This window comes from Anolis sagrei, chromosome 5 (assembly GCF_037176765.1).
Source record: "Anolis sagrei isolate rAnoSag1 chromosome 5, rAnoSag1.mat, whole genome shotgun sequence".
NCBI lineage: Eukaryota > Metazoa > Chordata > Lepidosauria > Squamata > Dactyloidae > Anolis > Anolis sagrei.
In genome coordinates this window covers 19,734,804-19,752,025 of record NC_090025.1, presented here as the reverse complement: position 1 = coordinate 19,752,025, position 17,222 = coordinate 19,734,804, and the positions used below count along the sequence as shown (strand labels likewise).

The following is a 17,222-nucleotide window of genomic DNA, read 5'->3' as shown; positions in this document are numbered from 1 at the left end:
AAAGTACACATTCTCCTGAGAATGTTTCAGGGTCAAGCGGTGATAGCTCTCCAGAGAAGTTAACACCTGGGATCCTTAATGAGGATAGAAGAGGACAGATTTGGAAAAGCAGGAGTGAATCGCAGAGTCTGCGAAGGTCAAACAGATTAAAAGAAAAAGAAACAAGGGCTTCAAAGCCCGGAGGCGTGTCACGAAACAGTTTCCTCGGCTGTAAATGCCTCTCACCGGGTTGACTCTGTAGATTAGGCTTCGTTTTAGACTGAGGCATTGCCTTGGCAGATCTCCCGTTTCCTGTGGCCTTCATCCCAAGAGGCTTCTAGTGCTCCAAGTATGGTTAGTGGATTGCTAACAGGTTCCAGGATTTTACAGTGTTGCTTTTGGTTTTTGATCCAGTACATGGAAATTTCTGATTGCTGATTTTTACTGTGGCTTTTTGACTGTGCATTTTCCTCTATTTTGTAACCATTTTTCATCAATAAAAAGGGATTGTTTTTCCTACAGTCAAGTGTGGTGGATGGTTATCTTAGGGTCTCGTTTCGTGTTCTGGGTTGCAACAATCTGAGAGGCAGAGGAGGAGGTACAGTAATAGGATAAAAGGGCGGGCCAGACAGGTAAAAGAGTTCTGTTTTTCTGGGCCCAGAGCCACTCTATCTCTTTTTTCCATACCCTGGGAGCCCCGGACGCCTGCAGCTTGCTCCTCCCTTGAATTACAACTTCCCGATGAGGTGCCCCTTCACCTCACCATCAGGACCACATTAAGTCCATGGATCCTGATGAATGGATTTTCTTCCACCATACTTGTACAGCGTTGCCCTTAATGCTTTCATACAGTCGCTGCATACGGCAGGCCATGTCATTTTTGAGCTCCCTCCACAATATGCACCAACCACAGATTCTCCATTCCGGATTGGAAGTTTCAGTACCCGCTCTATAAAATGACTCCTGGCATATAAGACTACTCCCGCATATAAGACGACTCCCGAGTATAAGATAACTCCTGACTTTTGAGAAGATTTTCTTGGGTTAAAAAGTGGTCTTATATGCCAGAATATACGGTACTTATATTCCACCCTTCCCACCACAAAGGGGACTCAGGATGGATATAAAGCAAAGTTTCAATGCTGATTATACAGTGACAAGACAGACAACAGACAGAGGTATGTCTTGGCTTTTTCTCATCATATGGCATCTTTTGGAGGCTGTGCTCAGTTTTGGCCACAGGGGGGTGCTGTTGCTCCATCTCCTTGCTGAGAGCTTTCTTTGTTCGTAAACTTTCCTCTGAATACCATGCCTAAAATACCTCCTTGCTTAATGCGGTACCTATTCATCTACTCACATTGCTCTTTTTGATCTACCAAGTGGGTGGGGAGCTGGGCTGAAGGCCAGGAGCTCACCCTGACCTGGCTTTGAACTGTCGGTCTTTCGGTTGGCAAGATCTACTGCAGCTGTAGTTGTTGATTAATCTGCTGTGCTAAAGCTAGCCCAAATTAATCAAATTGAATAGATAGAAATACTACAGTCCTGAACTCACAACCTTACTGACCACTTATGTTATGGAGCACAAGCCCATAACTGGGAATGCTGTATATTCGTCAACCTAGCCTTTTGGAATGGTAAAAACACACAACAGGAGCTCTGCTGAAGACCTCAAGTTCCAAGTAAATGTATGACTTTCACTCAGAAGAAACAGAGAAAACAGGGAGTTCTCCAGCAAAGGAGCTTCAAATTACACTTAATGCATCATTTGCAGGAAACTGTGGATGATTCCTGGAAATGTAGAGAACTGTTCAAATAAAAATAGCTGCCAGAAGTTATAATCGCCTGGAGTAACAGTGGAATATGTAAGAAAGTTCTAAGGCACAGAGTTCTTATTCTCATTAGTAATAAATACAAGGATTTAATTACACTAGGTAACATGATTTTTGTTCCTGGGTTATAAATGTCATTTCCTAATTGGGTGTATCATAAAAACATGGAAAAAGTTTACTCCCAATAGCACTGGCAAAGATTAAGGGTGCATTTACACCAGGCATGGACAAACTGCTTAAGTGGCTGAAGGAGAAAAGGAAGGGGCCTGAGGCTGTTAGGAATTATTATTATTATTATTATTAACTTTATTTGTACCCCGCTAGCATCTCCCGAAGGACTCGATGCGGCTTACACAGGCCGAAGCCTCAAAACACAATACAATAAAGGACGTAACATCACAATAACAAAGCAAATCAAACAATAAGCAAAATAACATAACTCCACAATAACTAAGCAAATCAACAGTAAGCAAATAAGCAAATAACGACATTATTAAAACAGGTTCGGCCGGCGTAATGGGGTACAAGGGTTAAAAGTGCTGAAATGGTAGGAGGCACGTAAGGTTGAAAGTGCGGTGTGCAGCGACAATTTATTATGCTAAGGTGCTACTAGGACTTGGGTGGGGGTTTCTAGTCTGGGAAGGCACAACGGAACAGCCAAGTTTTTAAATTCCTTCTGAAAACGGCTAGAGTGGGGGCCTGTCTGAGATCTTTTGGGAGGGCGTTCCAAAGTCTGGGGGCCGCCACAGAAAAGGCCCTGTCCCGCGTCCCCACCAAGCGCGCTTGCGACGTGGGTGGGATCATGAGCAGGGCCTCTCCGGATGACCGTAACGAGCGTGTGGGTTCGTAGATGGTGATGCGGTCACGCAGGTAGGGTGGTCCCGAACCGTTTAGGGCTTTGTAGGTAAGCACCTGCACCTTGAATTGGGCTCGGAAAATAAAAGGCAGCCAGTGGAGCTCCTTAAACAGAGGGGTAGACCTCTCTTGATAATGAGCCCCGGTTAGCATCCTGGCTGCTGCCCGCTGGACCAATTGAAGTTTCCGAGCCGTCTTCAAGGGCAGCCCCACGTAGAGCGCATTGCAGTAATCCATTCTAGAGGTGACCAAGGCGTGGACCACCCCGGCCAGATCAGCCTTCACGAGGTATGGTCGCAGTTGGCGCACAAGTCTCAGTTGCGCAAAGGCCCTCCCGGATACCGCCGACACCTGAGCCTCAAGTGTAAGCGAGGAATCCAAGAGGACGCCCAAACTGCGGACCTGTGGCTTCAGGGGGAGTGTAACCCCGTCCAACACAGGTAACCACCCTATACCCCGATCCGGTTTACGATCGACCAGGAGGACCTCTGTCTTGTCGGGATTGATCTTCAGCTTGTTCTTCCTCATCCAGATCGACACAGCGGCCAGGCACTCACCTAGCACCTGAGAAGCCTCCTTGGAATTAGGTGGAAAAGAGTAGTAGAGTTGCGTGTCATCTGCATAGAGATGGCACCCAACTCCAAAACCCCGGATGACCTCTCCCAGCGGTTTCATGTAGATGTTGAAAAGCATGGGAGACAAAATAGAGCCTTGCGGGACCCCACAGGTCAAAGGCCAGGGGTCAGAGCAGGCATCTCCCAGCTTCACCATCTGAGTTCGTCCCTCCAGGAAGGACTGGAGCCACGACAGAACCGTGCCCCCAAGGCCCATCCCGGAGAGACGACCCAGAAGGATACCATGATCGATGGTATCGAAAGCCGCTGAGATGTCCAAGAGAACCAGCAGAGTCACACTCCCCCTGTCCAGCTCTCTGCGGAGGTCATCCACCAAGGCGACCAAGGCTGTCTCGGTGCCATGACCAGGCCTGAAACCAGACTGTGACTGATCTAGGTAGTTGGTATCGTCTAGGAAACCCTGGAGCTGAGAGGCGACCACCCTCTCCAGCACCTTACCCAAAAAGGGGAGGTTGGAGATCGGCCTGTAGTTATTCAGCACCGAGGAGTCAAGGGAAGCTTTTTTGATAAGTGGGCGAACCACGGCCTGCTTCAGGTTAGATGGAAAAATTCCTTGCTCCAACGATGCATTGATAATCGGTACAAACCAGTCAAGCAACCCCCCTCTGGCTGATTTAATGAGCCAGGATGGGCATGGGTCCAGGGATGAGGTGGTCGCTCTCACAGCCCCAAGGATCTCCTCTACGGTTTCAGGAAGAACAAGCCTAAAAGAATCCCATAAAATTAGACAAGCAGGTGCCTCCGTCACCTCTTCTGGCACTGCGATGGAATTGGAGTCGAGCTCGAGGCGTATCTGGGCGACTTTATCTGCAAAATGGTGTGCGAAATCGCGACACCGAGCTGCGGGGTCGTCGGGGACCTCCTCCACCGCTGGTGGGTGGAGGAGTTCACCCGCGACCCGAAACAGCTCCGATGATCTATTTGCTGCAGATGCTATACGAGCGGTCGTGAATGACTTCCTGGCCGCCCGTATGGCCACGGAGTATGCCTTAAGAGAGGCTCTAGCCCGTGCTCGGTCAGACACGTCTCGAGATTTCCTCCATTTGCGCTCTAGCCCCCTTCTCGTATGCTTCATCACAGCCAACTCCTCGGTGAACCAAGGGGATGGCCTGTCACGACGCAACGAGATGGGGCGTTCGGGTGCGATCGTATCTAACGCCCTGGCCATCTCCCCGTTGTAGAGAGTTACTAAGGCGTCGATAGAATCGCCAGGCTCCAAGGCAGGAAGAACCCTAAGATTCCTCAGGAATCCGTCCGGATCCATCAGTCTCCTAGGGCGGACCATCTTAATTTGTCCTCCACCCCTGCGGAGGTTTAGGGTCGCAGTAAGTCTAAATGTGATCAGATGATGGTCAGACCATGACACTGGAAGGATGTTTTGATCTTCCACTCTGATCAATTCGTCGTCCGCCACAAAGACGAGGTCGAGAGTGTGCCCAGCTTGATGCGTGGGGCCAGATATTATCTGCGACAGTCCTATGGCCGTCATGGTGGCCATAAAGTCCTGAGCTGCGCCAGATAAAGTGGTCTCGGCGTGGATGTTAAAGTCTCCCAGCACCACCAGGCGCTGGGAGACCAAGGCCGAATTAGAGACCACCTCCGCTAGCTCAGCCAGGGAAGCTGCTGGATCTCGGGGTGGGCGATACACCAGCAGGAACCCCACACTGTCACGGCTCCCCACCTTCAAGTGGACGCATTCAAACCCAGCAGCTTGCGGGACAACGCATCTGGTCACGGCGATGGATTGCCGGAAGACCACTGCGACCCCTCCTCCCCGCCCCCCTTGTCTGGCCTGTTGATGCACTCCGAAACCTGGAGGACACAGCTGGGAAAGGTTTACACCCCCCACCTCATCCAACCAGGTCTCGGTGATGCATGCCAGATCCGCCCTCTCATCCAGGATCAAGTCCTGGATGGCTGCGGTCTTACCATTAATGGATCTGGCATTAATCAACAGGACCTTAAGACCAAGGGGGCTGCCAAGGAGCCTACCACTACCCACCTTTTCCAGGGTCGCAAGGACTCTGTTGCGCTTCTCCCTGGGATGTTTATGATCCGCAAATCTCCTTCCCCACACGACTCGGATAGCACCCCCTTTCTCTGGAACCTTCCCTCCCCCCGCTCGGCCGGAATCTAGTCAGCTCTCAGGGGAGGAAGTTGGGCTGGGAAATAGTCTACCTTGGGCATTTGGTAGGGATGATTCTGATATTGAGGTGGACAGAGAGGTATCAAGGGAGCTAAGTGGGCTAAATAAAGGGAGTGTTCTCGAGCGGAGAAGTGTGGCTGGCTGAGTGGAGGCGACTGGGGCAGATGGGGTCTCAAAATTATACGAACCAGGAGGGGGGGGCGTAACTGGTGAGCTAGTTGTGGAGTTCGCCCGGGGGCCAGGTGGAGTATGATGGGACAAAGCCCCAGGATCGAACAGGGGGCGAATGTGAGGGTCTACAACTACCCTCCTAATGGTGATGCCCCATTTCTTTAGGCCGGATTGTTTAGCCATTAGCTCACCAAGCCAAGTGCTGTCTTCTGAAGAAATTTGAAGACGGATGGAGCGGTCAGAGGATTGGTAATCCCTCCACAACCACACTATGGCCTTTAGTCTTATGTCCTGTGGTCTTTTACCTAGGATTTGGGCCAGGGAATTGCACACTGCCCTCTTGGAGGTCCATCTGCCTCTGTTTATCATTTGATCAGCAATGTCCACTGCAAAACTGTCTGTGGAAAGATGTTGATTCCAATCATAAAGTGCAGTGAGCTGATCCATGTGGCCGGATGTTGTGTTATTGGCCGTTCTCTGAGTAGCCAGCCCAAACCGCTGCCACTCCCGGATGTTTCCATTCCTATGTACGCCCAGAAATTCTCCTTTTCCCTCAGATGTCTCATCTTTGATCCCTCCCTCCCTCCCTCCTTCCGCCTTATGTTCCGAATGCTCTAAAGTGCTTTCCTCCCCATTCTGGCACAAGTCCTTAGCTAAGTCTGCACAGTCTTCAGTCTTTGGAGGGTTAGATTGCACAGTAATTCCTGAGAAGGAGGCAAAGCCTCTGAGGAGATGGTCCATTTTCTCGTTCAAAAACCTGAGCTGGAACAACACATGGTTGAACGAGTCCCTCAGGAGGTCGTAAAAGTGCAAAATGTCATTTTCCGGATAAGGGTCCGCTGTAGCCATTCCTATGTCAATAAATTCACTCTCTCACCACTAACACCAGACACTCTTATCACTACTCACTCACTCCCACTTACAACACAATCAGTCAATCCACCAAACATTCCACTGCTCCCATACTCTTCACATCCTCCCACATTTCTCTCAGCACACTAAAACCAACTTATACATTCTCTCACACACCCCGCAGTCATCCACACCTTCCTATAATTCGCTACTATCACGGACAACTCATACGCTCTCCTGGGCTTCTTCACTCACACCATCTCATGCAATCCTATCCTCTCCTATTGATACTCCTAATTGCTCCTCGCACCTCCTATTATTATCAGCAATTAAACATATAACATATAGCTAACTAAATAAAATACAACTAGCTAAGGAAAAAGTAAGAAAAGAAAATAAAAATAGTAAGAAAGAAGAAGAGTCAGATGGCAGCTGCAAATTCTGCTACAGGCAGAGCCTGATGAGTTCCTCAGCTCCTTCCAATGCTGGTGGGCGGATCAACCGACTCCCTCTTCTTCACCCCTTTATCCCGATGGTGTGGGAATAAAGTGGCGCAGCCTGGTTCTCAACCGGCCCTTTCCCGGTACGGCGAAAGGGCCGGTGGCTGGATGGGGCGACAGCGGCTGGCTCCCTCTTCCTCGCCCTCCCGATGGCGTGGGGGGGGGGGGGCGGATGGCGTGGCCTGGCGCTCAGCCGGCCCTTTCCCGGTACGGCGAAAGGGCCGGTGGCTGGATGGAGCAGCAACGGCTGGCTCCTCTTCCTCGCCCTCCCGGTGGCGTGGGGGGGGGGGCCGATGGCGTGGCCTGGCGCTCAGCCGGCCCTTTCCCGGTACGGCGAAAGGGCCGGTGGCTGGATGGAGCAGCAACGGCTGGCTCCTCTTCCTCGCCCTCCCGGTGGCGTGGGGGGGGCGGATGGCGCGGCCTGGCGCTCGGCTGGAAGGGCAGCAAAGGCTGGCTCCCTCTTCCTTGTCCTCCCGGTGGCGTGGGGGGGGCGGATGGCGCGGCCTGGCGCTCGGCTGGAAGGGCAGCAAAGGCTGGCTCCCTCTTCCTTGTCCTCCCGGTGGCGTGGGGGGGGCGGATGGCGCGGCCTGGTGCCCAGCTGGAAGGGCAGCAACGGCTGGCTCCTCTTCCTCGCCCTCCCGGTGGCGTGGGGGGGGCGGATGGCGCGGCCTGGCGCCCAGCTGGAAGGGCAGTAACGGCTGGCTCCCTCTTCACTTGTCCTCCCGGTGGTGTGGGGAGGGGGGGGGCGGATGGCGCGGCCTGGCGCTCAGCCGGTGGCTGGATGGACGGCCGTAGCTGGCTCCTCTTCCTCACCCTCCCCGGTGGCGTGGGGGGGGGGCGGCAAATGGCTGGCTCCCTCCCGATGGCGTGGGGCAGCAGGACGGCGGCCGAACAGGCCTTCACTCACCTCCTCCAGCACTTGGGGCCTAGATGGAATGGAGGCCCTACAGCAGGTGAGTGGGTTCCTCCCCCGGGACAGGAGATGGGAGGGCGCGACGATGGAAAAGTCGCGGCTCCAGGGCAGCCGGAGCAGGCCGCGATGCCAGGCGATGAGGAAGAAGCAAGCCGCGAAGAAATGGCGGCGTGGCGCAGCCAGCCGCGATTGAGTGGCGGCGGCGCGCGGCTGCTCCGTCCCTCGGGGGTCTCTTTCCCTTCTGTCGACCCCAGGTGCCCTCCGGGGGGGGGCCCTCCCCAAAAGCAGCTGGGCAGAGGAGGCCGCGAGGGGAAAAATCGGGGGCAATTGGATCCCGCCCTCAGGAGCTGGCAGTGCTGTGAGTGTTCACAGCGCCATCTTGGGAAAAAAAATATTGTGAGAGTTGAAGTCCAAAACACTTGGAGGGCCCAAGTTTGCCCATGCCTGATCTACGCAATAGAGTTGTTTGTTTGTTTGCATGCTGCAAGTCGCTTCTGGTTGCTTCTGGTGTGAGAGAATCAGCTGTCTATAAAGATGTTGCCCAGGAGATGCCCGTATGTGTTGCAATTCTGCAGGGTGGTTTCTCTCGTATGTCCCCCCCCCCCCCATGCTGACGATCGTGCCATCACAACCCAAGCAGGGAGCTTTGAAATAGCTGAACAGCTTCAGGTGCTCTTACTGCCTATTACAAAGAAAACCAGCTGATTCCTAATCCATCTAAAACACAGACGTGTGCTTTCCATTTTAAGAACAGACAATTCGTCCAGTGGTTTTTGAGTTATGTTAATCCCACAAACGAACATTATATTTTTATTTATATCAATTAGTTTACTTACTTACTTACTTACTTAGGCGATCCCTCGTTGGCCAAATAGGATAGTCTTCCAGGATCAGAATTCTTGTGAGTCCGTAGGTGGCTGTGGAGCCCTATTCTTGCTCTGCATCTTCTTCCGCAGTGAGGGCATTGGTTTCCAGGTGGAAGGCGGTCTCAGTCGGGGTTGGCTTGACGCGCCTTCCTCTTGGCACGTTTCTCTCTATCACCCTCCATTTGTGCCTCTTCAAATTCTGCAGCACTGCTGGTCACAGCTGACCTCCAGCTGAAGCACTTCCCAGTTCTTAGTGTCTATGCCAGAGTTTTTAAGGTTGGCTTTAAGCCCATCTTTAAATCTCTTTTCCTGTCCTCCAACATTCCGTTTTCAGTTTTTGAGTTCAGAGTAGAGCAACTGCTTTGGGAGACGGTGGTCGGGCATCCGGACAACGTGGCCGGTCCAGCGGAGTTGATGGCGGAGGACCATCGCTTCAATGCTGGTGGTCTTTGCTTCTTCCGGCATGCTGATGTTTGTCCGCCTGTCTTCCCAAGAGATTTGCAGGATTTTCCGGAATTGTTCCACGGGTTGCATGTGACATCTGTAGACAGTCCACGTTTTGCAGGCATATAGCAGGGTTGAGAGGACAATAGCTTTATAAACAAGCACCTTGGTCTCCCTACGGATGTCCTGGTCCTCAAATACTCTCTGCTTCATTCAGAAAAATTCTGCGCTCGCAGAGCTCAGGCGGTGTTGTATTTCGGTGTCGATGTTGACTCTGGTGGAGAGGTGGCTGCCAAAGTAGCAGAAATGATCAACATTTTCTAATGTTACACCATTAAACTGTACCTCTGGCATTGGAGATGTGTTGGCTTTGTTAGTTTTACTAATGTAGTAAATGCACATAGTAGTACATTTACAATGTAGTAAATGTACAATGTACAGATGTAGTTTTACTAATATCGATTCGTAAAGCACAGGAGACAAGACGGAAATGCTATGGAATCCTGGGATTTGTAGTTTGGTAAGGCACCAGCTCCTTTTGAAAGAGAAATCGGAAAAAAACCTTGTAAAACTACATCTCCCAGGATTCCATAATACTGGTGTGTAATAATGTAATAAAACTCAATCAATTTTTATTCTTTCCACACATCCGTTGAAGAGGAAAGAAACATGTGGTCTAACCTCTATTCTGCTCTGGTTAGACCACACCTGGAATATTGTGTCCAATTCTGGGCACCGCAATTCAAGAGAGATATTGACAAGCTGGAATGTGTCCAGAGGAGGGCGACTAAAATGATCATGGGTCTGGAGAACAAGCCCTATGAGGAGCGGCTTAAGGAGCTGGGCATGTTTAGCCCGAAGAAGAGAAGGCTGAGAGGAGATATGATAGCCATGTATAAATATGTGAGAGGAAGCCACAGGGAGGAGGGAGCAAGCTTGTTTTCTGCTTCCTTGGAGACTAGGACGCAATGGAACAATGGCTTCCAACTACAAGAGAGGAGATTCCATCTGAACATGACAAAGAACTTCCTGACTGTGAGAGCCGTTCAGCAGTGGAACTCTCTGCCCCGGAGGGAGTGTGGTGGAGGTTCCTTCTTTGGAAGCTTTTAAACAGAGGCTGGATGGCCATCTGTCAGGGGTGATTTGAATGCAATATTCCTGCTTCTTGGCAGGGGGTTGGACCCATCTAAACATGAGGAAGAACTTCCTGACTGTGAGAGCCGTTCAGCAGTGGAACTCTCTGCCCCGGAGTGTGGTGGAGGTTCCTTCTTTGGAAGCTTTTAAACAGAGGCTGGATGGCCATCTGTCAGGGGTGATTTGAATGCAATATTCCTGCTTCTTGGCAGGTGGTTGGACCCATCTAAACATGAGGAAGAACTTCCTGACTGTGAGAGCCGTTCAGCAGTGGAACTCTCTGCCCCGGAGTGTGGTGGAGGTTCCTTCTTTGGAAGCTTTTAAACAGAGGCTGGATGGCCATCTGTCAGGGGTGATTTGAATGCAATATTCCTGCTTCTTGGCAGGTGGTTGGACCCATCTAAACATGAGGAAGAACTTCCTGACTGTGAGAGCCGTTCAGCAGTGGAACTCTCTGCCCCGGAGTGTGGTGGAGGTTCCTTCTTTGGAAGCTTTTAAACAGAGGCTGGATGGCCATCTGTCAGGGGTGATTTGAATGCAATATTCCTGCTTCTTGGCAGGGGGTTGGACCCGTCTAAACATGAGGAAGAACTTCCTTACTGTGAGAGCCGTTCAGCAGTGGAACTCTCTGCCCCAGAGTGTGGTGGAGGCTCCTTCTTTGGAAGCTTTTAAACAGAGGCTGGATGGCCATCTGTCAGGGGTGATTTGAATGCAATATTCCTGCTTCTTGGCAGGGGGTTGGACTGGATGGCCCATGAGGTCTCTTCCAACTCCTTGATTCTATGATTCTATGTCTCTTAGTATCCCCACCATCTGCAGCTCATGCCTCATCATCATCCTTGATAATGAAAAGATGCACCCAAATGTACACCTGTGGCTTCCTGTATAAGGTAGTCAATAAACTACAGTTTCCGAGATGCTCTGCCCGAAGTCCACTTCCACTTTCAAACAGCGCATGCGCTTTGTTCCAGTTGCCTCTCAGAGCGGACGGCGCTCGAAGACGCGCGTGCGCAGTTCATGCATTGAAGCAGGCTTTTAAACACCTCCCCTCTCTCCTTCGCATCGCCTCAATTTTTTCTCACGCTTTTCCAGCCTCCATCAGTTGTGTACTTCAACTCCCAGAAACCTCCGCCAACGTAGTCGAGGATGTGGCATTCTGGGAGTTGAAGTTCTGAATTGATCCGGACGCGTTGCGCCTGCGCGGTGAGGTTGCTCGCGCTCTGAGCGTTTATCAGCGGCTCCTCAGCAGTCGCAGCTCGGCGGATGAAGGAGAAGTAACGGCGGGTGATGAGGAAAGGCCGGGCTGGGTAAGGAAGCCAAGGCTAAGCAGCCAAGTCGGGTTTTATATTCGGAAAGCTTTAATTCCCTGTCATTTCAGAGCTCTGGGGCTTGCCTGTGTTTGTGTGTGTGAGAGAGTGGGGCGGGAAAGCACTCTGTACATGCTCAGAGGCGCTGCACACTGTGTTTACACATTTCCCTCACATATTGGGATTGATGTTCCTCATCTTTAATACAGTTTTCCAAAGCAGGGCCATTTATTGGGTTGCTGTGAGTTTACCAGGCTGTGTGTCTATGTTCCAGAAGCATTCTCTCCTGACGTTTCGCCCACATAGCCATTTAATTAGGGTTGTTGTCCTGGGGAAGAGTATTATTTATTTATTGACATTTATATGCTGCCCAGAGCAGCTTACAATATATATTAATATATTATTAACATAGTACAATATCAGTATTAAATATTACTATATTGTACTATACCATTATATTGTGATATTATTGGTAATATTGCATGTAATATAAATATATAGTTATATCATTATTATTAGTATTATATTGCATTACATTATAATATTATAAATATTACATGTATATACAATATCTTACAATATATATACATATTGTACTATACCATTATATTGTAATATTATTAGTAATATTGCATGTAATATAAATACATAGTTATATCATATTATTAGTAGTATTATATTGCATTAATTATAATATTATAAATATTACATGTATATACAATATCTTACAATATATATACATATTGTACTATACCATTATATTGTAATATTATTAGTAATATTGCATGTAATATAAATATATAGTTATATCATATTATTAGTAGTATTATATTGCATTAATTATAATATTATAAATATTACATGTATATACAATATCTTACAATATATATATATATATATATATATATATAGTACTATACCATTATATTATAATATTATTAGTAATATTGCATGTAATATAAATACATAATTATATCATATTATTATTGGTAGTATTATTTTGCATTACATTATAATATTACAAAGATTATATGTATATACAATATCTTACAATATATATATTGTACTATACCATTATATTGTGATATCATTAGTAATATTGAATGTAATATAAATACATAATTATATCATATTATTATTAGTAGTATTATTATATTGCATTACATTATAATATTACAAAGATTATATGTATATACAATATCTTACAATATATATATATATATATATATTGTACTATATCATTATATTGTAATATTATTAGTAATATTACATGTAATATAAATATATAATTATATCATATTATTAGTAGTAGTATTATATTGCATTACATTATAATATTATAAATATTAGATGTATATACAATATCTTACAATAGATATATACATACAATATATTATATGAGCATAGTCAATATCAGTATTAAATATTACTATATTGTACTATACCATTATATTATAATATTATAAATATATGTATATACAATATATTATATTACATTATATTATTATTATATAATATATGTCTTTATTTATGTCTATATTTATGGAAGGCATGTCTTATTTTGTATCTCTTCCCAAATGGCTTACAATAATTATAATACAATAATTATAATATGCAACCAAAAAACCCACTCATTTACAAAAAAAGGGCATTAAATATCATGCTTAAAGACCCACTGGTTTAAAACAGATTGAAAGCATAGTTTCAATGAACACACAGTGTATCTTTATGATTGCAATTTAAGCCTTGAGGAAAGGCAGTATCAAATATGATTTGTTGTTGTTGTTTGTTTTTGAAAGCCTGCTTAGGACAACGTTATAAAACAGGATTATTGATTCTTAGGAAGGGTGATAGCCTTTCCAGCCTTTGTGCCCCATTGACATTGGACTACAACTCCTACCTTTGGCATCACTGTCTAGGGATGTTTTAATGGTTTTTAACTGGGGATTTTTAAATATTGTTTATATCTCATCCTGTTCCGATGTTTGCGTATATGTATGTTTTAAAGTGTATGCTATTTATTTATCGTGTCATCAGCAACCATTGTATTACAATTCCAACAGAGCAAAACAAACACAGAGATTAAAAAGAAAAAGAAGAAAAAAAGAAAGAAAAAAAAACCACACAGATTTTGTAAATTTGGTATTTGGTTAAATGTCCTTTGACCAGTATCTGGCCACTTGGAGTGCCTCTGGGGTTGCCGCAAGAAGGTCCTCCATCGTGCATGTGGCAGGGCTCAGGGTGCATTGCAGCAGGTGGTCAGTGGTTTGTTCTTCTCCGCACTCGCATGCCGAGGATTCCACCCTGTAGCCCCATTTCTTAAGATTGGCTCTGCATCTCGTGGTGCCAGAGCGCAATCTGTTCAGCGCCTTCCAAGTCGCCCAGTCTTCTGAGTGCCCAGGGGGGAGTCTCTCATCTGGTATCACCCATGAATTGAGGTGCTGGGTTTGGGCCTGCCACTTTTGGACTCTCTCTTGCTGGGGTGTTCCAGCGAGTGTCTCTGTAGTTCTAAGAAAACTATGTCTTGATTTAAGTCGTTGACGTGCTGGCTGATACCCAAACAGGGGATGAGCTGGAGATGTCTCTGCCTTGGTCCTTTCACTATTGGCTGCTACTTCCCGGCGGATGTCAGGTGGTGCAATACCGGCTAAGCAGTGTAATTTCTCCAGTGGTGTGGGTATGTGTATGCTGATGCTTTTTGCCTTTAGCCAGTTTGAGATTTATTTATTTAGCGTGTCAGGGGTAGACCAAACAGTTTCATTGCATTTTTTTTAACAATTAAACAAACAAAACACAAAGTTTGCAAGCTTGGTAGTTGATTAAATGTCCTTTGACCAGTATCTGGCCACTTGGAGTGCCTCTGGTGTTGCTGCAAGAAGGTCCTCCATTGTGCAGGTGGTAGGGCTCAGGTTGCATTGCAGCAGGTGGTCTGTAGTTTGCTCTTCTCCACACTTGCATGTCGTGGATTGCACTTTGTAGCCCCATTTCTGAAGGTTGGCTCTGCATCTCGTGCCAGAGCCCAGGCTGTTCAGTGCCTTCCAAGTCACCCAGTTTTCTGTGTGCCCAGGGGACACTCGCTGGAACACCTCAGCAAGTGAGAGTCCAAAAGTGGCAGGCTCAAACCCAGAACCTCAATCAATGGCTGAAACCAAATGAGAGACTCCCCCCTGAGCCACTTTGAGATAAAGTGGGGGTATAAATAAATATACTACTACTACTACTAATAATAATAATAATAATAATAATAATGCCTGGTGGGGTGAAGCACTTCAAAGGTGGCAAATTATAGAGATGCAAAAGTAAAGGTTTCCCCTGACATTAAGTCTAGTTGTAAAAAACACAAATCCACTACAAGCTGGAGTACATAAATAACAGAGGTAAATTGTTGGGTTTTTTTGTAGCTTATATAATGCCATTTTAAACATATATCCAACTTATGATATACAAGGAACAAAAAACTTATTTATACAGTGATTTTTACATCAGTCACAAAAATAGTCTTTCTTGCTGTAAAGCAGACTTCTCCTAAGGTCATAAGATCCCTTACTTTCTGTAAAGATACTATTGAGTGGAGCTTTCCGTCCCTTGTAAGAGGATATCCATGTGGGGAATTTCCAGACCGGTTTCGACTGTCTTAAGTCTTCCTCAGGTGGAGAAAATATGCAGGATACAATGAAGTGGACATCAAGTTCTCCAAAATATCAAATCTTCCTCAGGTGGATAAGTATGATGATACAATGAAGAAATGGATCTAAAGGGAATATATAGAGGTGGCTAGAACATGTCCCAAAATGGATAAATGTTTCCAAGTATTGCCAACATATAAGGCATAAATAACAAAAGACACATAGATACTTGCATCAAATTCTCCTAAATAGTGCTCTGCAATTGTTTGATTCCATAGCAAGCACATACTATCTTAGTAGTATTTGTGTTTTTTGCAATTTTGGGAATCCATTGTCTTTTGTATTAAGTCTAGTTGTGCCTGACTCTGGGGAGTGGTGCTCATCTCCATTTCTAAGCCAAAGAGCCGACGTTGTCTGTAGACACTTCCAAAGTCATTTGGCCGGCAAGACTGCATTGAGCGCCGTTACCTTTCCACGTATTGATCTACTCTAGGGGTTCTCAAACTAAGGCCCATGGGCCGAATGTGGCCCTCCAAGATCATTTGCTTTTCCCCTGGTCTAAACTTTAGACTTAGGGTCATCCTAAGTCTGAAACAACTTCAAGTCACACAACAGCAGCAATCTGAATTAACTTGACTATCTGATCAGCTAAAAGCAGGCCCACCATTCCCATTGAAATGCTAGTAAGTTTATGTTGGTTACACACTGTATTGTTCTTTCATGATTTTTTGGGCAAACTTCAGCTTTTGGACTTCAACTCCCACAATTCCTAACAGCCAACAGGGGAAAACAATTGCTCTGAGTTCACATTTAATTTACTTCTTTGATTTCCTACTTATATTTTGTGGTGATGTCCAAAGTTTTAGCAGTTACTTCTTTCCTCTTTTTTAATTGCAGGGAAGAGTTATTTACAGTTATTTGGATCAAAAACCGTGACGAAAAGCTAGGTATTCTTTTTCCATGAGAAAAAGCTGGTGGCATCTAAGCTCCTCTGGGACAACTTATTTAGGATTCATGTTGCTTTTGTATTCACTGTCTGCATTTGCGCTGTGGTGTTCACTCTCTGAACACTGCACAGGAATTTAAAAAATGCTGCTTGGATAAATTATATGCAGAGGGCATTGGTGCTTAAAACAAACATTCTCACAGCTTGGCAAAGACATCCAAGTGTGAATACATAATGTCAGTGGCATCAGCTTCAACACAAATAGTTCTGACTTCAAGCTACAGTGAAGTCTCAGGTGGCTAAGTAAAAACCTTGATTTTTTATTTTCAAAAATCTCATTTCTATGTTGGATTGCTGGCCAAAATGCAATTTCTAACATCCCATGTTCCACCAGTTTTGTATCAATTGCCTGAGGTTCCCATGTGTTCCCCTTTAAGGCCATGAACACTTTGGAGCCAAGGCTTTTGGAAAATAGCCTACAGTCATTCATTTGGATAATTCTGGGTGTTTTATGGACTCTGTCACTATATTACAATATCATAATTTGTATGATGGTAGGCGGTCTGGACAAGAACTAATTTTAAACCATTCTTGTTGTATTTGTAGGATTAATTGTTGAGATAGGGATAGTTGGAGAAAGGAATGTTGTTACTTTTGTTATGGTGCCGTGGTTGAAAATTTATGTTAATTTTGTTTATGTTAATAAATTTTTATATGTAATTACATTCCTGCAAATTGTGCTTTGAGATTGGCCTTGAAAGTATAGCCTTTTGATCTATTAGAATTGATACGTACCTGAAACAGACTCTTTCAGTTGTGGCTCCTCATATGTGGAATTTGCTTCCCTTAGAAACACTTGACTACCTGCTTTGTGATCTGTCAATCAGTCCCACAACAGACTATTGATATTTTTGCAGCCATCTATATATGATTTAACAAGCCCCTGGTGGTTCAGCAGGTTAAACCACTAATCTGCTGAACTTGCTGACCAAAAGGTCAGCAGTTCAAATCCAGTTAAG

At 46.1% G+C, this 17,222-nt stretch overlaps 1 protein-coding gene across 2 annotated transcripts in view; it reads left to right on the top strand.

The window, feature by feature from the left end:
* Positions 1-11,510: 11,510 nt before the first annotated feature.
* The window catches only part of KLHL8 (kelch like family member 8), a 29,280-nt gene continuing 23,568 nt past the window's right edge, over positions 11,511-17,222 (top strand). Inside the window, exon 1 of one of the 2 annotated variants that reach the window (XM_060779265.2) lies at positions 11,511-11,631. The gene's annotated coding sequence lies outside the window, so the exon portion shown is untranslated. The remainder of the gene's footprint in view (positions 11,632-17,222) is intronic. The other variant, XM_060779264.2, reaches the window with a different exon arrangement.